The following is a 24,134-nucleotide window of genomic DNA, read 5'->3' as shown; positions in this document are numbered from 1 at the left end:
AATATACACTAACACTTCATATACATTACCGATGTAGCAAGCATGGCAGGCCCATTGAATGTAATTCATCTTGTTATTAGGCTTAGTTCACATGGTCCTATAATTGGTGCTTGAATGAAGTCGCATCTCCAATTAATCCTCGTGAACAAAATCTCTTAGCATTAAATGAACCTGACCAAGCATCTGACGGGATGCAACAAGCTGAGGGAGGCGATTGATGAGCTCTAGGGAGCTTATTGTGAGCAGTAGAGGTTGCAGGTGGCAGCATTTCATTGGGTAGGAAAAACCATCTTGTCAGGTCTGGAGTGTTCAATGAGCATTGAAGACAATGGCAGCACCAAATGGTGTCATTTGATTGGTTGCAAAAGCAAAGGCGCTCTGGTGCTTGAAATGGCAACATCCAAAATGGAGCTCATGGGGTTCACCTCATAATTGTAGTGTACCACATGCATTCAAAAGGAAGGGTATTTTAATTTAACTTTTCAGAAAATTTTAACAGGTTTACAATAACAAGAGGGGTTTTTAAATTCAACTTTCGAAAAAATTCACTTAGTTCGTAAATAAAGAGGGGTCTTATTATTGGGGGGGAAATTTTAATTGAGGGGTTTTTTAAATACCCCTTGAACGTACGTGATACATAGGGTTTCTAAGTAGTGCACCCCCTGAGAAATGGAGGTGCACTGACCTTTAGCTAGGCAAAGGCTCTAGATTGTGGGAGGAGCATTGAAGACAATGGTCAAGGCCAAATGGCAATCCCCTATTGGTTGGATGCGAAATGGAGCATAAATGCTCAATTTTGCAACCTCTAAAAGCTTTGAAATTCAAGCCAACTCCATCAATGGTGAATTATTTCCCTCATGTGCACTCGCTCTTAGAGAGAAACCCCCTATTTTCATCCATTCCCATGATGTGGTTTGCACCCTTCACCTCCAATGGTGGTGGAAAGAAGGTAGTGCTAACATTTAGAAGAAAGGCTCATGTGCATTTAGACAAGAGTGAATTAAGGAGGCCGCATTCAACAGCAATCTAGTGGCCAATATCCCTGATAGGAGCTTGTATTTAGGCAGGTAGCATTGTGAGATGAAATAAAAATTGGACCTCCCATTAAGCCATGTGTAATGGGATTTTAAATTAAATTTTATTTTATTTTCTTTGTGCAAGGCCAAGAACAATATTTAGCAATGCGTGAGAAGTTGTTAGATAGTTGCTATGATACTATTCCATTCAGTTGTTCGAGACGTGCAATTGAGGCATGCCCCTACGACGATTTTGGTAGTCTGACCTTTGTGAATCCAGCTTCCAAGACATAAGGAGTTCATTTGTGCTTGTCTAAATACACGATACAAATCTTACTTCTAGCGTTATGGTTCTTGTTTAGAGAGGCTAAAGCTTTTTAAGTCCCTTTGGTTATTACAAGCTCAATGACTTGGTGCCTTCCATGCATGATATGGGATTTTCAACACAGGCACCAAGTGTATCTTTCTGCATCATTTCTTCTTTGCTTTGTAGGATTCTTTTACATATTAAATTCTGCAATATATGCCTAGATGAATATCTCTTAGACAATCTCACTCGTTTAGCGAGCATAAATGATCGATGTTGAATTCAAGACTGTGATGCATAGGATATGTTGCAAATGACGTCTCTCTCTTTCTCTCTCTCTCACACACACACACAATAAATTTGAATAGTAAATGTATCTCACACACATAGACACTTATTTCTTTACACCACACACACACACACACACACACACACATGAATACTTACCTAACTATGAATTATTCTTTTATGTACCCCAGTGAAATATTCCCTTTACAATTTATTTTTAACCACCCCACATGCCAAGCCCTCTAGTCATCCCATACCTTCTCTAATCTCTTCTTAACCCATGCACTCATTCGCTCTTTACTCCACTTGTGACTTAAACTTCACTTAGCCCCATTTAAAAGAATTGTCAGCCAATTTCCACCTGTGATTTAGGACAAGATAGAGCTCTTATGCTATCTGCTACTACTAGGGTAGGAATATGTAAGGAGTCTTGTATATTTTTTAGGTATTTTGTTTGGGCAATGTTGCTAGTCCTTTTACTTATTTGTTTCATTCTTTCCATTTGTTTGTATTGTTTACTTTGAAATGCAAATGTTATCCAATCCTTTTGTTGGTGGAAAGCTCGAATTCTTTAGTCTATATATCTTACAAGTAATTGTTGTATAGTATAGCATGTATTGTTATATGTGTTTATGAATTTCATAGCAATTTATTTTGCGCTCACAATGGGGTTGCTTTGAAGAATCAAAAAGAGGAGGTTTTCATGTTGCTTATCTCACGTCAAGTACGCACATTTATGACAAGCTTCAAAGGTGATATTTGCATAGGTATAGTTGTTTCATCAAGAAAAATAGTGTGAAAGCATATGCTTTGAACATTTTGAACGTGGAACATGTCTAGGAGTTTGGCAAATTAGTTTAAATTAACAACTTAGAATTTGCGAAAGGTTAGTTAGACAAGTTACAACTATAAATTAACAATCTTGAAGAAGAGATGTTTTCAACCATCTTTCCAATTTCTTCCACATAAGCAAGTTTATTTTGACAATCAAATGGATGATTGTGAAGTAAAATATTCCAAGGGCATGTACTTAAGTTTAAATTTTGTTGGATGGAATCAGCAATGATTTGTAACAATGATGAATATATTTGTGTAGGAATTAGCTGAATTATACATGTGATAATTTTTGTGTTATGGGGTGCGTTAGAGAAAAACTCAAATTCTTAGAAACATCAAATGCATCAAGATTGTCGAGACTTTCTTTTTCAAAGGAGATGTCCATTGCTTTGCAAAGAAAGGCAGGAAGAAAACATGCAATGTCAACGAAGATATAGAGGAAAATTTGATTGGAAACTTCAACGTTTCATTTTCAAGAAGGCAATACACATCTTCAATGCAACAAGCATTTCCCTTGAAGCCTATGACATGGCCGAAACAATTTACAGTGAAGGTGTGACTATGATTAATGCAGTGGATCATTGAGCGAATATGAAGGACACTTTCACTATGAAGTTGTAGAAAAGGTGCTTCCGTGACCGAGAGAATGCTATCAACATGAGAGCCACAGAGCTGTATTATAACTTCTTCCCCACCCCTTTGGACTATTTTTCTAGTCAAGTTAGGAGTTTGGATATGGATCACACGCGGTCGTAGCTGTAGCAGAAAAGCTCAAGGGGTTCACCTTGTAAAATTTTAGTGTACCACGTGCATTCAAAAGGAGGGGTATTTTAATTCAACTTTTTGGAAAAATTTAACAGGATTACAATAACAGGAGGGGTTTTTTAATTCAATTTTAGAAAAAAATCACTTACTCCATAAGTAAAGAGGGACGTTTTTATTGGGGGGGAAATTTTATTCGAGGAGTTTTTTTAATACCCTTTGAACACACGTGATATGTAGGGCTTCTTATTTGTGCACCCCCTGAGGCAGAAAGGTTGTTGAAGATCACAGCTAACACATGTTTCGGCACACATTTCGCAAGAGAACTCCATGAGTTGCGAGTTAAGGTTTGTGAACTAGAGAAGGCCACTCACCTGCAAAGCATGTTCAAAAGAATATTTACAAATTGATAGTTGCAAATCTTTGAAATGACATAGAAACGAAATTTACCATACGACCATAGCCAAGGTTCGCCACTTGGGTAACAAATACTTGTGTCAGCTCCTCCTTCTTTGATCCATAAATAATATTGGCCAAGGTTGTAAAATCAAATACACACAAGGTGATTCTCACAAACAGGTATGACACATTCTTCAATGTGTACATCACAATGCCCCCTTCATTGTACTCTTTCGCAAGTCGTGCAAAGAGTGCTTTGCACTCATTCATAAACGTGGGCTGGAATTCTCATAAGTTAGCTATTCATTTGAGTGTGGGCTACTTCAAAGCAAGAGAAATTAATTTGTAAAGGTGCTCACCACTGCTCGATCCTCTTTTCGCAACAACACAAAGCAACTATAGACGCGCTTGATAGACACACAAAATAGCGAGCGCGTCTATAGGCGTTGCTTGAATAGAGAAATTACAGGCGTGTCTGATAGCACGTCTAACAGGTTGGTTATTTGTGTGTGTATTGACACATCTATTACTGCATCTACACTGAGAAAATACGAGCCCATTTAATACTGCGTCTATCAGAGCATCTATTTGCACGTGTATTAGTGCATCTATAAGTGTGTCTATGTATTTAGACGCATATTTAGATGCAAAATAGAGAATACAGAAAGTGAGATTTTAGTGTACATCACTGCTTTCCAAACATTGCCCATGATTACCAAAGCACATAAGTTTAACAAAAACATCAATGCTTTTTTGCAAGCCCACATATACAAGAATTAAGTGAGGTGAGGAGAATGAGACAATATGTAAAATAGTTTTGCCAAATTAATGATGGGCTATGGTTCGATCTCATCCTCAATGAGATCAACCCTTGCCAAACTATCTACTTCAAAATCCAAACAAGTGTTTAGATATACAAATACATTCAACCCACTACTACTTGTGCTACTCATGTGCTCATCGAAATCAACATCACCAATGGTAGGCTCGTCCTCACGGGTAATGGCCTCAATATCTATATCTCCTATCTCATGATCATCCTCCTCTCTCGTATCACGGTCATCATCACCTCCATGGCCATGATCATCCTCCATATGCTCCATATTAGTAAATGTACTATACATCACTTTGGAACGTGGCATAATAGGTATGACATGCCACCATCTATTATTATCCACCATTGGTTGATAGACAACCTAATTCAAACACAAATACAATCATGTTATTTTCCTTGCATTGAAGGTATCAAATATTTAAAAGCGAGTATTTTTATATGTGTGCACAGTACCTGTTCACATTGTTGCGGTAGTACTAGTGTGTCCTTCCTACTTTGCCAAAACTTTGTGGAGTCAATAGTTACAAAGCCACTTGCATGGCGTTTGATTGTTGCATTAGGGCCTCTTTCCACCACGTTCTTAAACCACTTTACATCCAAAACATACACAAAGAAGCATCAAAAGTCAAGCTTAATAATATCTTGGATTATGCCACAATAATCATCCATGGCTCCATTGGCTCCCTCGAAGCTAGCAATGACACTGCAATCTTGTGTGTTTCTCTTATCATCAATCCGTTGTGTTCGAAAATGCTTGCCCTCACACCATATAGCATTGAATATAGTGCACTACACTAAGAAAAAATCAATTAAATAAGCAATCTAAATTATTGAAAGCTCCTAACTTATGCATAACATTCTATATACCGACCTTTCTCATGTATCCCCTAGCATACTCTCATTCTTCCATTGTGATATGCATCCCCTCGTCTTTCTCTGCTTTCTCCATGTCGTCAAGTAGCCAATCCACATGAATATCCTTTGGAAGTGCTCTTAGATACTGATGGTATGGCACACGAGATCCGTGGTGTGTATGAAAGAGGGCCCTTTCTTCTTGTCTTCTTGCCTTTGCATCCTCGTATCTTGTCACGCATCTTTTCATCACATCACTATTAAGCACGCAATAGAGGTTGATATTATTAAGCAAGTCCATGTCTATTACTTTGTTGTGTCCTTTCCCTTGAGGCACAATAGAGGTCATGCTTAGGTCTTCATCATCTCTCCATAGTCGTGGAAGAGAACTATCCACATCAACAAGAAACTCAGAAATATATACAAGTGACTCTTGTACCAACCAACCCTCGGCCATGCTACCTTCGGGTCTTGCATTTTGTCTCATGAAGCCCTTCAAGGTCTTCATGAAGCACTCGAGGAAGAACAACCATCGTGCATGTATAATACCGCATATAGCAATCTCATCCACCAAATGCACTATAAGATGTAGTTGGCTTGTGAGAATAGAACGTGGAAATGTCTCCTCCACTAAACAAACCACCTCCACTAACATAACTTGAGCATTCTCAAGCATGGTGGGATCTATTTCCTTTGAGCTCACATACCAGTGAGACATGAACAATAGACGCAATTAAGAGTTGAAGGTGGGATCAAGGTGCAACATCGGTTGCCTACTTATAATTAAAAGTGCAATGCTTACTTGAACACTCGCCATAGCCTGGGAAGTCATGCATCGTCCACATCAAGTCAGCTTTGCAGTTGAAGTCTTGTGACAAGGGAGGCCTGCTCACATCATGTACATTGATACCTCTCCAAAGTATCTCCAGCTCATCAATCAAAGGCTCCAAATAAACATCAGGATTTTTTACTTTATGTTTCCCTGGAATTAGAAGGGACAACATAACATGTCCTTTCTTAATAGCCATAGAGGGTGAAAGATTATAATTCACCAATATCACTGGCCATACATTGTAAGAGGTGCTTTTGAGACCAAATGGGTTCACACCATCCATACCCAATCCAAGTCTCAAGCTCCTAGGTTCTTCCTTGAAGCTTGGCCATGTGTCTTCAACATGCTTCCACACAGGAGTGTCTACGGAAGTTCTCCACTTGCCATCGGTTGATCCATGGAAGGAATGCCATGACATGAGCTTTGCAATGGATTTGCACTTGAACATATGTTGGATGCAAGGGATTATGGGAAAATGTCGCAGAACCTTATGAGGCACATCCAAAGTTTTGAGATCTGCTCTATATCTTGCCTTTCCACAAGTAGGACACTCTCTTGCATCCTTATGTAGTCCATGAAACAAAACGCAATCGTTGATGCATGCATGTATGCGCTTGTAATCTACTCCTCCAAGAGAGGTGACATGTTGCCTTGCCATATCTCTTGAGGTCGCTAATTTATTCTCCCTTGGAAGCATTTTACAGAATACCCTGCATGTGAAGACCATAAATGAGGAAAAGCATTTGAGTAATTGACCCACTAGCATAATTCACCATGTTTGCAAAATAGACTTTACTACGAACCCCGCAGAAATGGTTCAAGTAATCCTGAATGGACTAGGAGAGGGATACGAGAATCTAGTCCAGAGTATTGCCATGCATTCAAACTTGCATTGCTCCATCCATAGATGGTTTGCAAGTTTAGTAGCTCAAGGGAGGCACGTAGAACAGAGAATGTGCACCCGTCAAACAGTGGAGTCGATGCTGCAGTAAAAAGATCATCCTGCTCCATGCTATCATCCCTCCCTTCAGATTGATGGACATATAAATCCCACACCATATCATCAAACACCTCCTCCTCCACGGTTTCATGAGGTAATGGCGGAGGGCTACTATCACCATCACTCCATGCATCTGTAACGGTCCCTCCTGAAGATCCCACCTCATATCGTCGATGCTTCGCCTCCTCACAACGAGCATAGGGCAACATATGCGGGTGTGGCACTGCATCCTGTATCAAATTCAAATGATATCATAACTCAAACATATGAACACCCATAGGTATCTCAATCAACCTTAATACTTTAACACTTACCATGTTTACGGTCGCATCCCATTCTCCATACTTTGAGATGTGATTGAGTGTAATCCTGCATGCATGATACATGTTTCCTCGACATCGATCACACATACATTTGATTTTTTACTCCAACCACATTTTGGGATGGTGGATATGGAGGGATTCATCCTCACTGGAGCTACTTGGTTAAGATGAAGACATCCTACAAAAAAACAACCCAAAAAATTTTCTTTTCTTCAAATATTTAATCTTAAAACTCTGTGGTGCGTCTAAAGGTGCATCTAAAACCGCGACTGTCTATTCTATGGTGTGCGTCTATAGGCACATCTAAAACGGTATCTGCTCTATGTATTTAGACGTGCAATTACAAGCGTATTTAGATGTGTGTATAGATGCGCCATTAGATGCGCTTATAGACACGGTTTCCAAATCTACTTTTAGCATGCTTGCTTTGCTTTTCTTCACATAAGCTTCGCGCAGCTTGCTTGCTTTGCTATTAATAGATCTATTAGATATCAATGCTGCACTCTCGTGTAACTACGCAGGAACCAGCTAACTCTACTTGTAAGCCCCCATATGAGGAGAAGGCATTTGAGTAGCTTGGTTATCCAATAGGTCCTGGTTTGGACACCAGATGGGGGCCATGTGTGGCCTGATAGCTGGACAGCTTCATATAGAGTTGGCACACCCCCAACTAGGCTACATGCAAGTGCATTGTTTCTTTGTACTAACCCCTCCGCAAATTGTGTCATCATGCAGCTTGAGATCGTGGGTAGATACCCTACTCCTGTCAAGACAGCCTACCATTGCCACCATCACAGAGGAGATACATGGAAGCACTTTTATAATGATGGGTTGATTACTGAGGAGCAGTATATCTGGGCTACTAGAGCGTCCCTCGAGGTATTTGAAAGTAATTAAATAATGTCAATATTAGAGAAACAATGAATATATTTGCAAGTTCATTGAGTGATTAGAGAAACAATGAATATATTTGCATATTTTAAAATGTATTATTAAAGCTTAAATGCTAATACAATGATTATTTGCTTTGTAATGAAACTATTAGTAGATATGGGATGTAAAATGTATAGTCTTTAATTTAAGGGCCAATTATGAACTAAGCTTGAAATTACCGGCTCAAAAATATGGAAGTCTTTGATAACCGGCCAGGATTTAAACATCCAGGTTGAGTATAAGAGTGGTTCCAAAAAAGGTTTCTTTCTAGCACTATCTTCCTACATATTGGGAGTCTGTTCATTCCAGTCCGGTTCCTTGAAGTGGTATAACAAAAGTCAGAGATACACTTGCAATGGTATTCAGAAAACCCATGGTGAGGGTGAATCCTCACTCAGGTAGAAATGAACACCCGCAACCGCACTATGGAAAGGTCAACGGAAACCATGTCCACCGGCTGACATGACGACATCCCTTCATGGCTCTACTGCAGCCTCGCTCACTCCGATTTCTTTCAAAATGCCAGTGTTCACTAATTGAATTTTCGCCTAGAGGTGTCGTGTTTCTTCATGTGGTGGATTCCTTTCGGGATTTTTGTACTCGAGATCATTATTTTAGAGAGAGACTTTGGGGAGGGATATTATGGATGTATGGTTCCTGTTTTTGTATAAAGAAGTAGAGTTGTTTTATTTGAAGGAGAAATCATAGTGTTGTTTCGTTATCTTGTGTTTTTTACCTGCTGTCGTGTAGATGTCGGCGAAACTCACACAACAAAGATGCAACATTAGCTGCTGCTAAGGGGAAAACAAAGGTTGTGGAGACCGCAAGATATCAAGCATAAGTTCTTCACTTTCATGAATGTTTTGTGCTCGGTCTTCACAACCTTCATTTTTGACTTGAGCGTTAAACAACTGCAATAACAACAGGTGAAACTGGGTGTGTCTTTGATTTTGTTATAATAGCGCATCTGTGCTTGTTGTAACTTGTGTTTTTTGTTGACCGGCCTCTTTTAGCACCAGTGACCTTAGGAAAGGCAGGTTCAACATTGCCACTTGGTTCAAGCCATTGTAGGCCATTGGCTTTCCCTATGCTGACCTATGCAAGCCATTGTCACTTGGTTCAAGCCATTGTAGGCCATTGGTTTTCCCTATGCAAAGGGTCAATGGCCTACAATGCTTGAACCAAGTGACAATGTTGAACCTGCCTTTCCTAAGGTCACTGGTGCTAAAAGAGGCCGGTCAACAAACAACACAAGTTACAACAAGCACAGATGCGCTACTATAACAAAATCAAAGACATACCCAGTTTCACCTGTTGTTGTTGCAGTTGTTTAACGTTCACGTCAAAAATGAAGGTTATGAAGACCAAGCATAAAACATTCATGAAAGTGAAGAACTTATGCTTGCATTCCACAATGATATAAGGGTAACTCTTGTGCTCCTTATGTCGTGACCACATAAAAAACAGAGTTGTGCCTAAGTTTTCGTGCCACACCATGACACTCCTTATGCAGACAAAACATATGTCCTCCTTGGATAAAGTAGAGGAGTGGCTGATCTCCATAAGAATACCTTTTGAACAAATCCGCAAATTGACATATGAAGGCCAATTCGGGCTACATGGTAGTGTTGTACAAATGTGTTTGCAGATATCGATAGAGCACAAACTTTTTCTACCCACTTCATTGATGATAGCGCAACAATGACAATCAAAATAAAGCATTGCTTGCAATATAACCATAACTATGCTCGCGAACTCGTGCATCCAACTATTACAATGTGCGCACTACATGAGCTACTAAAACCCCTTGTCCAAAGAGAACGAAGTGAAAGTTAATACAATGTGGACTCAGCATATTGTAAACCTCCAAATGTTTGACGGAAATGAAACACCTTACACAACAACAAAGAGTAATAGCAACATCATTAGATCTCTTAGCCTTTTTCACGATAAATATTGTGAAGAGCTAGGATTTCCAACATTGTTCTACTGGCAGAAAAGATCATACGATACATCATCAAAATGAACATACCAAGACATTGTGAAGTGGGAGCTAAGACACAAGGTTCAACGATTTGCATTTAGTATTAAGAACTTGTTTTTTAAAACCATGCAAGTGTTAGTCCAACAAGTTCTTTCATCAATTTGGTGTGCATGCGCAAGGTCGGACAACTCCAAGGGATCACTTTACAAGCACAAATTGCGCTCATAGATACTAACATTTAGCAACTGCTACAATCCAAGATAGGTTAAAGAGACTTCTTATGTTTGCGCACATCGACTAATTACAATCAAAGACTCAAACAAAATATCTTTGGAATGCTAAGACAGTTAGGTCCTCCCACCTTCATTGTGACTTTCTCTGCTGTGCTGAAAAGCGATGGGAAACATCACACTGTCATGCTTGTTGAAGCTCTCAAACAACATACAATCCTGGGGGGCGCCAACTCAATATGTACTATGTTACTACCCTCATCCAAAATCCAGGGTATGGGGGGACAAGGTCCATAAATAATATGCATGGATCAAATATGCAAGGGAAAAATATGAAATATTCATATCCCCCCTCCCACAAAATATAAGGTATCTACTTTGAAAAATATGAAAGATTTTAAGATTTGTACATATTTTTCATGATATGTGAGGCCCAAGGGGGGGGGTCTTTTGGATGAGGGGGGGTAAAACAAAAAATACACTAAATTATGAAAACCCATCCCCTTTCAAATGAATGTAACTTTTTCATGTGTTACCCAAATTTCAAGGTGTAAAGGTCCATATTTGAAGCTCTTTTAGTGTAGAACACAACTATGTTAATTCAGAATAATTTCTACCCATGTCATATTGTTAAATTCATCTCATACTTAAGATTTTGATAGGTTTTCTTACTAAAGGGAGTTGGCGCCCTAGGCACACAATACATTGAAAACAATGGCACCACGGTTGATTTACAACATACAATCAAACCAGATTCTATTACAACAGCGCAATACTACACAAATAAGTTTCGAGCATTGAAGACGTTACTACGGCAAGGCGACACTATTTTGGGACGGACATAAGATTTCTCTTTTGTTACAGTGTTCCAAAACAGAGGTAGCCAACATGACTATGGTTTGTTGTGGATTGACAATGCTCCAATTTATAAGAAATGTGATAGTGACATCATTGAAAAATATGTGGATGACCACATTGCAACTGACAATGCAAAGTTGCCATTGCATTTAAAAGACATATAGACACATAAACACACAAATACATGTGCCAAGAACAAGAAAAAATGTCAATTTAGGTTTCCACACCCACCCATTAGAGAAACCTATGTGCTACTACCTTTGCACAACAACTCTCAAAAAAGGAGCCACAAGAGAAACTTCAAGATGATATCAACCATATTGTTGGATAAGGAAATGATGTTGCTAGTTGGTTATGATGCATTTCTTGACATTTTCAAGTTACAAATATCAAAAGATGAGTACCATCTTGCCTTGCAAAGCAACGTTTCTGAGCCTACTATTCTTAAAAAGACAACCCAAACTTGAAAGACATAAACACAAACAACTTCAATGCTACGATTTCAAAATTGTGGGAAGCAAACATGGACATCCATTTTGTCATCAAGTCGCACTGAACAGCCTCGCACTACACATCTTACATAACAAAAATTGACAAAGAGACAAATGAGGCAGTGAATGTAGTAATCACATATAGTCCCCAAAAGAACGTGCCTACAAACGAGTGCATCTGAAAAGTGGGAAACACAATACTTAATACTCAACATATTAGTGTCCAACAAGCTATGTACCGTTTCTTGTCATTGCCTCTTACCAGTGCAATAAGGGAATTCATGAGGAACTTATCTACATAAAACAAGCATTGCGGAAGAACTGACAATTATGCTAAAAAGGCACTGTGACCTTCAAAACCTCAACCCAGCAAGCATAAACATCTTCTTTTATGACATTGTTTCTAAATATCTCAATATGCACGGCCAAAACTTGGAACACACATGCCTGGCGTCTTTTGCTACAAGTTCACTATAACAAATGGCATGGCATGATAAAGAAAACGTTGCAAAATAATTCGCTTTAACCATTACAACAAAAACACAAAGCCAGAAGAGTACTATAGAGAATTGCGCTTGCTAATAACAGTTCCAGACATCCAAACACTCACTTCAGGATAGAGACCCAACTCAGCATGACATCTACATTGCAAATGCAGAATCGATCACTGCAAACGAGTCACTCTTTAACAAGATGCCTTCATGCACAAGGTTTTCACCGAGTAGCATTATCACTACAAGCTTTGGATTAAGACCATCAGTAAAAATAAATGTAAGAAAAGATATGTTTGACCTCAGCATACAAACGCAACGACATAAAAACAACAACCAGGTTCAATATCCTCAACAATGTCCAAATCGTGTTATGTTCAACAAATTGTACTAAAAAATGTATCAACAAACAAACTCTGACCAACATGCCATAATTGTCCATATCCACTTGAAAAAAAGGGTAAGACCAAAGGAAAGATTACACTAGCTCATATCTACAAATGCGAGTTCAGAAAAAAGTTCACTATGATGGTCATCGCAGAGGCACTCCAATGATTATACTTGCACAAACAAACAATAGACATTGAATTGCATCGAGCTCTCTTAATGGTGAGTTAATGGCTTACACTGAAAAAGTAGAACGAGGAATCAGAGGAAGCATAATACATGCTACTTTCAACTACCTATTATTGACAAGTTGCATACACACAACAAGACAAAGCACCTACAGACATGCACACATATGCGTTTACTCAACTTAAAAAAAAACTTACGGGCGCATCTATTTGCACGTCTAGAGACCCACATCTAAAGGCGTATCTATATAGTAGACAGACGCTCCTATAGACGCGCATATAGACACATAAATAGACACTCTGCTAGAAAATTTAAAAAATAGACAGACGCATCGTTAAATGCCTTTATAGATGCATTTATAGACGTGTTTATAGATACATTTGTAGACGTGCAAATAGATGCCCTTCGAACAAACAGACGCATATATAAACTCATTTATAGAGACCCTGATATGGGCTAGGCCATCTCTCACAATCTGCTCGCAAACAGAAACACACTACCACATCTTGCTAGAGTTGAGGCTCTGATACCATGTAAGAAAACAATACAACGTCTGTGCTCAACAGATAATAGGATCTCGTACGCAAGAGAGAAAAGTAGATAGTATGGAGAATCAAAAAATTTGATTACTATAGAACTGATACAATAGATGGCGCTGCCTCCCAACCGTGTGCTCCTATGAAAGAAGCTTCAATGGCATGCTGGAAACAGTAGAGGACAGAGGCTGATACTAAGGAATCAGGGTTGCTGTAGCCAGTTGATGAAATGGGCTTCACAGGCTTGCTCTTATATAGCCACCACAAGTAGTCGGTTAGAGCCAATTGGGTGACCGACCCAGTCTGCCCAAAATGGCCGACTCCGTCACAAAATAGACCACCGACCACATGATAGAACCGGTGCGCAAAATAGAGCAACTAACCTATGGTCATCGTTTGGCCCAGAGCCATCCGAGATCATCTGAGGCTCCAAACGGGCCCCCCAACCCAAGAGTGGGCTGCCCCAGGAAATGCTCTGTCTACCCTCAGTGCGGTCAGTCATGGGATGCCTTCCCGCACTTGCATGTAGCCTAGTTGGCGGTGTGCCAACTCTATCTGAAGCCGTTCAACCATCAGGCCACACATGGCCCCCATCTGGTGTCCAAACCAGGACCTACCAGATAACCGAGCTACTCAAATACCTTCTCCTCATATGGGGGGCTTATAAATAGAGTTAGCTAGTTCCCGCGTAGTTACACGAGAGTGGAGCATTGATATTTAACAATATGTACCTCTACCTCTGTGGTGTCCACTACATCACAATCCATAGGTATCCATGTGCCATGATTATTTTTCCAATGTCTGTAAGCGTATCTCATGTAGCAAATACTCCGCACTACTATATCTGGTTACTATACTTTCTTTAGTAAGTATACATCGAAAATGGTCTCCCTTCTGCAAACCCTCCCTAACATCCCACATTGGGTATAGAAGATTATCAAGAAATTCATTTTCTAGGCCTTTGCATACCCACATGGTCTTTGTCTTGTGAATGAAGAATGATTTGAAAAAATAATTAAATGTAATGGAGGGCATGAACCAACTAACACTCACAGATTTTGAACCGAAAGTAAACTTCATTGATGATTGAATATCTGATCTCATCTTCATTCTAAATTCATTTATAGAGAATGGATCAAGAAGAGGCCATTCTAGACTATCAAAGTTAGGGAGAGGAATAGGACAAAGGCTTCCATATGCACCTTCTCTTCGAGGAACTTGGTAACATGAATTATAGAAAAAAATACTAGACTTTGTCAAGGAGGCAGCACTCCGTCCTGAGAACATTGATTCCCTAATATTTGAATGGAAAGCTTGAAATATTCTTGTGAGACTATCCAAAGGCTAGGTTTCAACTTTGGTAGAGGGAAAGATATCTACATAGAAAGAAAAGAAAGATGTTGATGGGCCAATCAATCTATCTCTCTCAATCTCTACCTATCTCTCTCTCTCTCTCTCTCTCTCTCTCTCTCTCTCTCTCTCTCTCTCTCTCTCTCTCTCTCTCTCTCTCACACTTCTCTCTCTCTCTCTCTCTCTCTCTCTCTCTCTCTCTCTCTCACACACACACAAATCTCTCCCCTCTACTGTCTCCCCCTAACACCCCTCAACCCCCCCATCTCTCTCTCTCTCCCTCCCCCCCTCCCCCTCTACTATCACCACAAGACACCCTCTCTCAAAACGCATGCACACATACAATCATTACAATGCACAATTGAACTAAAAATGAAAAAAAGTCAATGTAAAATAGAGATACAATTTGAAGGAAAGCAAGTTCAACTGGCAGGGTCCAAGTTCATGTCTCGAGCTATGTACATGTGCTGAGCCTTCACCTTAAGTCCTTTTTTTGTATTACAAAACCCAACAATGTGACCCTTCGCTCTATCCTTTCTAGAAACCTTGAATGGACCTACTACAAATGGTTATATTGTGAGGGATTCAAGTATCACTGTTGTCCTTCAAAATGCAACCCACACAAGATTGAATCGATAGCTTTGGCCTAGGGGAAGGGGAGTGCTTCACCATTGTAGAAATAATGGGAGCAAGCAAAGATAAAGAGGTTGGGAGGAGGAAGAGGTTGAGAGGAGGAGGTTGAGAGGAGGAATAGGTTGGGAAGAGGCTAAGAGGAGGTAGAGAGGAGGAAGAGGCTCAGAGAAAGGTGGGGAGTCAATGGGGATAGTTTGGGGAGACTCCTGGGAGGAGTTTGGGGTGCTAGGGACACTTTTGGAAATTTTTGCTTTTTTGGAGGGAAAAAAAGTCGCGGATTTGGGGGCCTACCAAGAGAGCCTAGGAGGGTATGGGGACCATCCAAAAGTAAACGGGGGGAGTAAATGCCTCAAGAGGTGGTGGGGGCAAGAGAGAGGCAAGTGGAAGCCTAGTGGGGACCAAGGAGGACTCTCCACCAATGAGAGGTCAATATGGAATCCTCCATTCTTTTAATGCCCAAGCCTTCCCATTGGCTGGTTTGCTAATCACAAATCTTAAGGGACTAATCCAAGAGGTCCTTTTTGAGTCCAAAATTCCCCTAATGGTCTAGGAAGTCTTTTTGAGAAGCTAAAATCCTTCTTAACAACACTTGCTATGATAGAATAAATTTGTCAATTCATAACATCAGATAAAAGTAGAGAGTTGGAGAAAGACAAGTACGGAACATTAACATATAAAGAAAAGAACTTATAGATCTACCTCAGTAGATCCATTATGCAGGAAGCTGTCTCATTTCCAGAGGCACAAGAAGAGTATCCAAAGAAACATTTGGATGCCAAATTCTTTGAGATTCAAGATTCATTCTCACCTAACACAAAGTCACAGAGCGGGGGAATATGCCATGATATGATTATGGATCCCATATGTAAAGAGGCAGGGAAGTTTTTGGTTGAAATTTTCAATCATAGAGAAGTGAGAAAAAATTATATGTCAGTAAAAACTCTTACATTCCTTTGTAGAGAAAAACTACAAGACTGGCTCAACACATATACTTGCTGTTGCTAACCAATTATGTATCCACTACACATAATAGCAAAGCTACATTGCCCATCTATTGGCTATTATAATTGGGTTTGCAATAGAGCAAGAGGAAGACTCTACACCTCTCTCAACACAAGATATAGAGGACTTTAAAACATTGATATTATTGCCAAAATGGGAATCAGAGCCTCCATCTACTCTCAATGTGGATAACATGGATGGGTGGCAATCCGAATAGATTCTAGAGAATGACAATGTGGAACCATCTACTCTCAATGTGGATAACATGGATGGGCGGCAATCTGAATAGATTCCAGAGAATGACAATGTGGAACTCTTCCAAAGAATCATGCCACATAATGAATTTGCAAGTGAGCCAAATAGCATTCCTCTTCAAGAATCACAAGTCACCAGCATTGATGAATCCATGACTTTAGAGTCACAACCCCCACATGTCTCAAGTGGCACCCTATAACAAACTGATGTTCAAGAAATAGATCAATATTCCACATGGGCACATGGGAGTCAATTGTATGTCCAATACAAGCAAGGCCATAGCACATTCAGGATCATATAGCATCATAGTCAATAGTTACAACAATGGTCTCAACTATTTGCTACCATGGCATCAGATGAGCAGGAAAGAGAAATGGAAATGCAAATGCTCCCATCGATCCAAACCAAGTTGCAAAGTACCGATACTGAAATTCATAAGCTCAAGGAAAGCATGGCAAGACAAATGCAGCAACAGTTCCTTGCACAAAATGCTCTAGCAAAAAGTAGAAAGGATGCCCAACAAGCCATGGTTTCTCTTCAAGAAAAACACCTATAGCTATCTGATGCCTTGAACAGAAAGGAAGAGATCGAGTTATCCCTCTCCAAATGCAAGTCACTTGTGATGATATTAAGAAGGAAATGCTGCACTTAAATGAAAGATTACTACTTAAAGAGAATCAACTCCATGTCATAATAGACACAAACAATGAATTGTAGAACAACCTCAAAGAAGGTAAACATCAAATTCAAGCACTAGAGAAGGAATGCATGGCATCAAGTGAGATACTTGTGAACACCAAAGCACAATTGGGTGCTCAAGAGCAAGAGATACTCCGAGGATACTCCAACTCCATGTGCTTAATGATCAATTGCCAAGGCATAAAAAAAGCAGCTCAACAATTCAATAGTCTAAAGCTTGCATACACCTCCACACTAGGTAAGTATAAAGAAAAGTTCATAGAGTGGCAAAATCAAAAGGCAATAATTTCCAAGTTGGAACTCAAACTACTAGGTCAAGATGATGACGATGCGGAGGGATAAGAACATGATCTTTTGCTACATGGCATCACCACATTATACCAAGAGCTTGTTGCAATCCTCCAACAAGAGGATCCTTGAAGGAAGAATATGCATACCATGGAAACACTTGCAAATCAAGATGTTACAAGCAGTATCTAGTCTTGATTGGACCAGGCCAGTAAGCACAAAGACTCTTAAAGATCTATGTCAGCAGCAGATGGATGAAGATGAAAAGAATGTGTTCTATCTCTCAGTGCATGCAAATCTCATACAGTTAAAGGTCGATGTAATACTATGATATGAATGCTTGATAGGAAGCCCCCCTCTTTGGGTAGTAGCCGGCCTCCTACCCATACCGCAACAATCACCAACAACTTCCATGGGTCATAACTCCCATAAAAATCCAACATTAAAGCTTTCAATGCTTGTCCCCTTTCAAACGTTGAAATCCCCTTCTAAACCTTTGAACTCATGTGGAGGCGATAGCCTCCATCAATCATTATGATCAAGCGCTCTCACCCACACGGGGATGAGATCTGCTTTCCATGCTTTAGCATACACCTCTCACCGGAACATGACCCAAGGACCTATGCTACACTATTGAACACCTATGCTACAACAAGCAATGACACAACTATAGGTGACCAACACCCTCGGAACCTGCACTTGGGAGAAAGAGTGACAACACAATGCAACAAGAGAATGGACCATTCCTTGACTTGTTAAATAAAATATATGTTGGCTCACAAACACATGATGATATTTCAGCTTTCAACAATTTGCATGTGAAAACAGTGCTAGACAAATGCAAAATACCACACCTCTTTTACACAAATGCGACTAAAGACAAACACAATGACTATGTGTTCAAAACAGTAGAAGGAAACCCACATATTCTAAAAGCAAAAGACCACAAACACAAAACATGCAACAAGAAAATCAGCATCCCAACAGATCCAAGAAAAATTGATGGTTTACACAAAGAGCTAAAACTAAAGACATGCATGATAATCGAAATTTTCTCGAGGAGTTTGGATATTAATGATGCTATTGTAAACGATGCATATAGGGTTTTTAGAGGGTCAAATACTGATGACAACCCACCTGTAATCTGGATTTAGCTGACCAAAAAAGTAGCTGGTGCCAAAGCACATGCTGATAGCAACCACAAGTATAATGTTGAAACATCCCAAAAGTGGACACCAATAACGCAAATCACAAGGGAGTCCTAGATTGGTAATAACCACTTAAACAGTGCTTGCAAAACACCATTCTCAATATAGCTAGCATCTACGAGAACCATCCACCATTCTCAAGGCTTAACCATAGAATCACTCACTTTTGACCCTTCAAACATAAAGGTACACCGCCTTGTTTCCACAGGTTTATTGCGAGTACATGACCCAACTAACCTATACTTACTTCATGAACTACAACTACAAAACATTAAAGTTGACCCCGGAGTTTTGCAAGCAATACGACACCTACAAATTGAATCCCCATGGAATTTTGGACAAAATAAGCTCATACAAACAAATAAAACTACATGCATGATACAAAGTATAAATGCACTATCCTTCTCTTCATAACACTACCAACACTAATAAACATCGTGACATCAAAAGGGTTAGAACTCCTTACATATTTCCAAGAACACATAAAACTTGTACACACAATGACCATGTATGCGCCAGGTTGTGAGTGTCTCCTCCTCACAATAATGAGTACAAGGGATGATAAGCAAATGGCAATAATAAATGTTTACAAATGGGGGCAAACAAAAACTCATTTCCTCATTGAAACTTTACAACAATTGTACAATAAAGTACCAAATTAAATTGAGACATACACACTAGTTGACTATCAACTACCACTCTAACTTTTTTTCCAAAAAAGAGGGTTTTATATCAAAAAGTCAAAGTGAATTGTTATAGTAAATACAACTGTTCCTTTCAAAAAGTGCGACCATCACTGCTTAGAGAATCTGGTATTCTTCCTTTGGGATAGACATGCTAGGATGAAAGGTAACAGATACAACAATAGTATCATAAGATCAGTGTGTCTACTGTGTGTTTCTTAGCCCCGCATTGTCCTAGGGTTCACCCTGTCTCTGAGGTTTTCCCTGAGTCAAAGCATTGAGCATATGTATGTATATATATAAATGTATGTATATATATATATACTTTAACCAGCACACATTAAAACTAAACCCTAGCCCATCCATTTATTCCTACACATTACATCTCCAAGGTAGGCCAATTGAACTTTGTTCAGCCTTGTTGTTACAGTTGCAGGTTTAAATTTTGTGAATTGTAACAATGTGTGTAAACAAATGGTAATGTCACAGAGGCAGATTGGTTGCTAAAAGAATAGGGCAACTTGCTTTGGCTTGTACTGAGTACTCATCAAGGCTTTTGGTTTTCATTCGGAAGTTCATCCTTTAAATTGCAAATTTTTTAGGGCAGATTGGTTGTTTGCCATGCTAGGAGAATGAGAGGATTTAAATTTTTTGAGCATGTTTGTACTTTGGCTTATAGTCACCAAGTCTTTTGGTTTTCATTTGGATGTTTGTGCTCTAAATTTGCAATTTTTTTAGAAGAGTAATATGTATGGACAGATGCATCAAGTTGACAACCAAAGCACCCTCATAACGTTGCAATACTAGGCCATTGCATTCTTATGGCTCACAAAGAAGTGTAATATGTTTAAGATGCATCATGTAGACAACCAAAGCACCATCATAACCTTGCAGCATCCTTGCAACACTAGGCCATTGCATTCTTATTGCTTGCAAAGAAGAAAGTCTTTGAATTCGATTTATGAAAGTAATGGATTGCAACCTTAAGTAACCCTCCATACATCTTGCGTATGGAATGATAGTGAGTAGAGCATCTTCGGTGAAGAAAGGCTGTGACGATGAAGTTAGCTCCAGTGCAAAGAGTAGTCAAAATATAGGAGAGCCCTTATTGCAATTTGGTGATGGCAATCTACGTGCATTAATTTCCTAGCTCCTAGCACCTTCCAAGTGGGGGATTCATCAACACTAATGTTGGTTGAGATTAGCCAAGTAATAGATTGCATTGGGCATCGACTTGCATTTGAACGTAAACTGTTGGCCAAGTATGGCACATACAAAGCAAAGGATGCCAACTATCCCTCATGTATAAGAGCGAACTTCACTGACAAGCATAATTGTGGGACAATCACACTAGTTATTCCCCACCCATATGTAGAATAGTTTAGAGATGTGCTACAATTGGACTCTTTCTACAGAGTCAACAACTGAGCAACAGTGACAAAGAGGGGCCATAGTACTCCTTCCATGTAGATGCAACCCTAATGATAGTGAGAGGGAAACCATTTGACATCACTATCACTTTAATTTGCTAACCATTCATTGCAACATATATGCCATGGGAAAGCTCATCGATAAGATCTCTTAATGGGACCATCTCCATGGTTATGGGTATTATATCTTTTGTCATAGTCAAGGTCAACATTGATGGCACCACTGCTAATAAATTGATCATTGCAGATGGTCGAAGAGATGAAAATCGTGCTGGTGTGAGTTCTCTTACCTAAAAACTACAATTAGGTGAATTTTTTTATTGCAATGTGTCTCACACTACTATATGACCAAGAAATATGATTTCTAGAGCGTAATAACATTTTGGCCCACCTGGTTCAAGAGCATAATGAATAAGCCATCATTATGTATGCTTTGAAGAACATCTCATACATGCACGCGAAGAATATAATCGGTGTATTCAATTTCACAATCTTGGCCAACGTCTTGGAAGGGAGCAAGTAGCTCGAACTCAAAGAAGCTTTTGTGAGCCAAGTTTCCAAGCTTGGCTACGGATGCATGGTAATGACTTCTCGGGCTCCATTTGTTCGTGATGGATATGATTTGTTGCTGCTTCTTCTACCCATATTGTCATGCAGGTCACCGGTGTTCTTCATTTTGTGGACTTGAATTTGTTGCTTGTCAAGTTCTAGTGCGATGGGTGTGGAGGCATGCATGTGAGTCATGACTTGGCTTGGCCTTTCTACTACACCTACAATAGAGTACAGCCACTTGTGGAGATTCCCTCCTTAAGGGACGGATTGTTCTTGTGGATGGGTTCGAGGTCTAGATCCCTAGTTCACATGTCGACAAGCTTCTCTCTATGAGCTTGACATTTGTGTTCTTGCACAATCAGAGTATTTTGCGTACACGTACCACCCTCCTTGATACTAAACCCTCGGGTAGCTTTACAATAAATAGCTCCGACTATGTGACTGCCTTTGAGGCAAGTGCTTGATGTATCGCACCTTGGGAGTTGTATTGGTTTGCAGAGTTTGTGTTGTAATATACTTCTAGTTTAATGTACTCTCTTCTAATGTCTAATGCATTAATGTTGAATTGCAATGGTGGGCTCCTTAATAAACTACTAGACTGTAGATTTTAAGTGCTCTATTTTGGTGTGTCATTTTGCATTTGCTTGTACAAACAAAGAAATGTAATAGCCCTTAGCAAACACCATGCACACTAAGCACACTAGCATCGCACCAAACAGCCTGCACATGCATGATCTTACCACAATGGTGTGCCCTTTTTCTTATGGCCTTGCGCACATGACCTGACCACCACAACAAGAGAGTAGCATTTCTAAGTGCAACATGGAGATATTACAAAATGTGGACGCTTATGACTTAGTGAGGAACAATAAATTTCATATGCAGTGGCCGAAAAACTTAGATATTACAAAATTTGGATGCTTATGACTTAGTGAGAAATAGTAAATTTCATATGCAGTGGCCTAACAACTTAGATATATTGTGTTCATTATTGAACTTCTTCACTGCATGCACATATATGAATCGGTACTCAAAGTCCTTTATGAGTTTATTGTTGCCCTAGGCAAGCATCCAAGCTCTCCTTAGGTAGCCCTTGCAGCAGTGACTGGGTTTCACTTTGACATTATTCTCAGCAAAGAGTACATTAGGAAAAAAGGGAGCTTATTTTGGGGCCTTTGGCAAAATGAAAACCTATGGCGAAAGGGCCAACGTTACGTTGCAAAAATTAGGAAAAATAGAAAGAATTCAGAAATGTCACAACAACGGATTATTCAAAAATTAGGATTCTAAGTCTGACAACGGATTATTCAAAAAAGATCATGGACTGAAATGTGGTTTCCTCCCAAACTAGTCTATTCTCCTCTCTCTCTCTCTCCCTCCCTCTCTCTCTCTCTCTCTCTCTCTCTCTCTCTCTCTCTCTCTCCCTCTCTCTCTCTCAGATCTACTTACCCCACTCACTGAGGATCTCTATTGGGCAGTTCCGGGCCTCTTCACATAGACTTCGTATCGAGAGCAGCAAAACAGAGTGACTCCCCAGAGAGAGGCGCATATGCACATTATGTGACATGCAACAAGGACGTGATTAATATGTTCTTGCAAAAAAGGCAAGACTTATATCAACTTAGGAATACCCCTCCTGAAAATTGGGTCATGGAAGCGAGTCTTTTGCTTGGAAATAAGGCCTATAAATGGTGGATGAGCCTCGAGGAAAATGATAGGATCCCTAGGTATTGGGTTGAATTTGAACAAGCCTTCTTAAAAAAAATTTTACCTAAAAATGAGTCAGAAAGAGCTTGGGAGGCTTGGGACAATTGTACTATGGGTAAGAACACTCTAGTCCAGTACATAGGAAACTATAGGGAGGCAGTCCTTAAGCTAAAAGAAATTGATGAATTCCAAAAGATAAGGGGTTTTGTGAGAGGTCTCAAAGACACCTATAAGGTTGAGGTGAGAAGAAACTCTCCCAAAACCTTTGAAGAAGAAATGAATTTTGCCCAAATATATGCCGATACGATGGGGAAATCCAAAGCTCAAACTTTGCAACAAATAGGTTTTGTTCCTAAATTTTACCAAACTTCCCAGAAACTCAGGCTACTCAGGATTTGATAGGCATAATAAAAGATGAATGGCCGACGAGCCATCTATTTGCTGATGCCATTGATTTTAGAGGGTTTGTTTGGCATATGTGTAAGGCATTTCTTAAACTTACACTCTAGGATTTCAGAGAAAATCAAGGAAGCTCTATTGCGATGTTGGCCAAGAATCAATGGAAATTTCATGCCCCACTTGACAGATTAGCCACTTAAGACTCAAGGCTAAGAAGAGTGTGGAAGGTGACCACATCTTTTAAGTTGAATTTTATGCCTTGGAAAAGTCATAGTGGGTAAGTTGCCAGTGAGGGCGAGGATCTTCAAATGCAATCCCTCTTGCCCCCTTTGCAACAGCTTTAAAGAAACCCATATGCATTTAATGTGGGAGTGCCAA

Source organism: Dipteris shenzhenensis, chromosome 7, assembly GCF_047967505.1.
Source record: "Dipteris shenzhenensis isolate YYH24624 ecotype China chromosome 7, Dip_SZ_1.0, whole genome shotgun sequence".
Lineage (NCBI taxonomy): Eukaryota > Viridiplantae > Streptophyta > Polypodiopsida > Gleicheniales > Dipteridaceae > Dipteris > Dipteris shenzhenensis.
The sequence above is the reverse complement of the archived record's forward strand: the minus strand, read 5'-3'. Positions refer to the sequence as shown.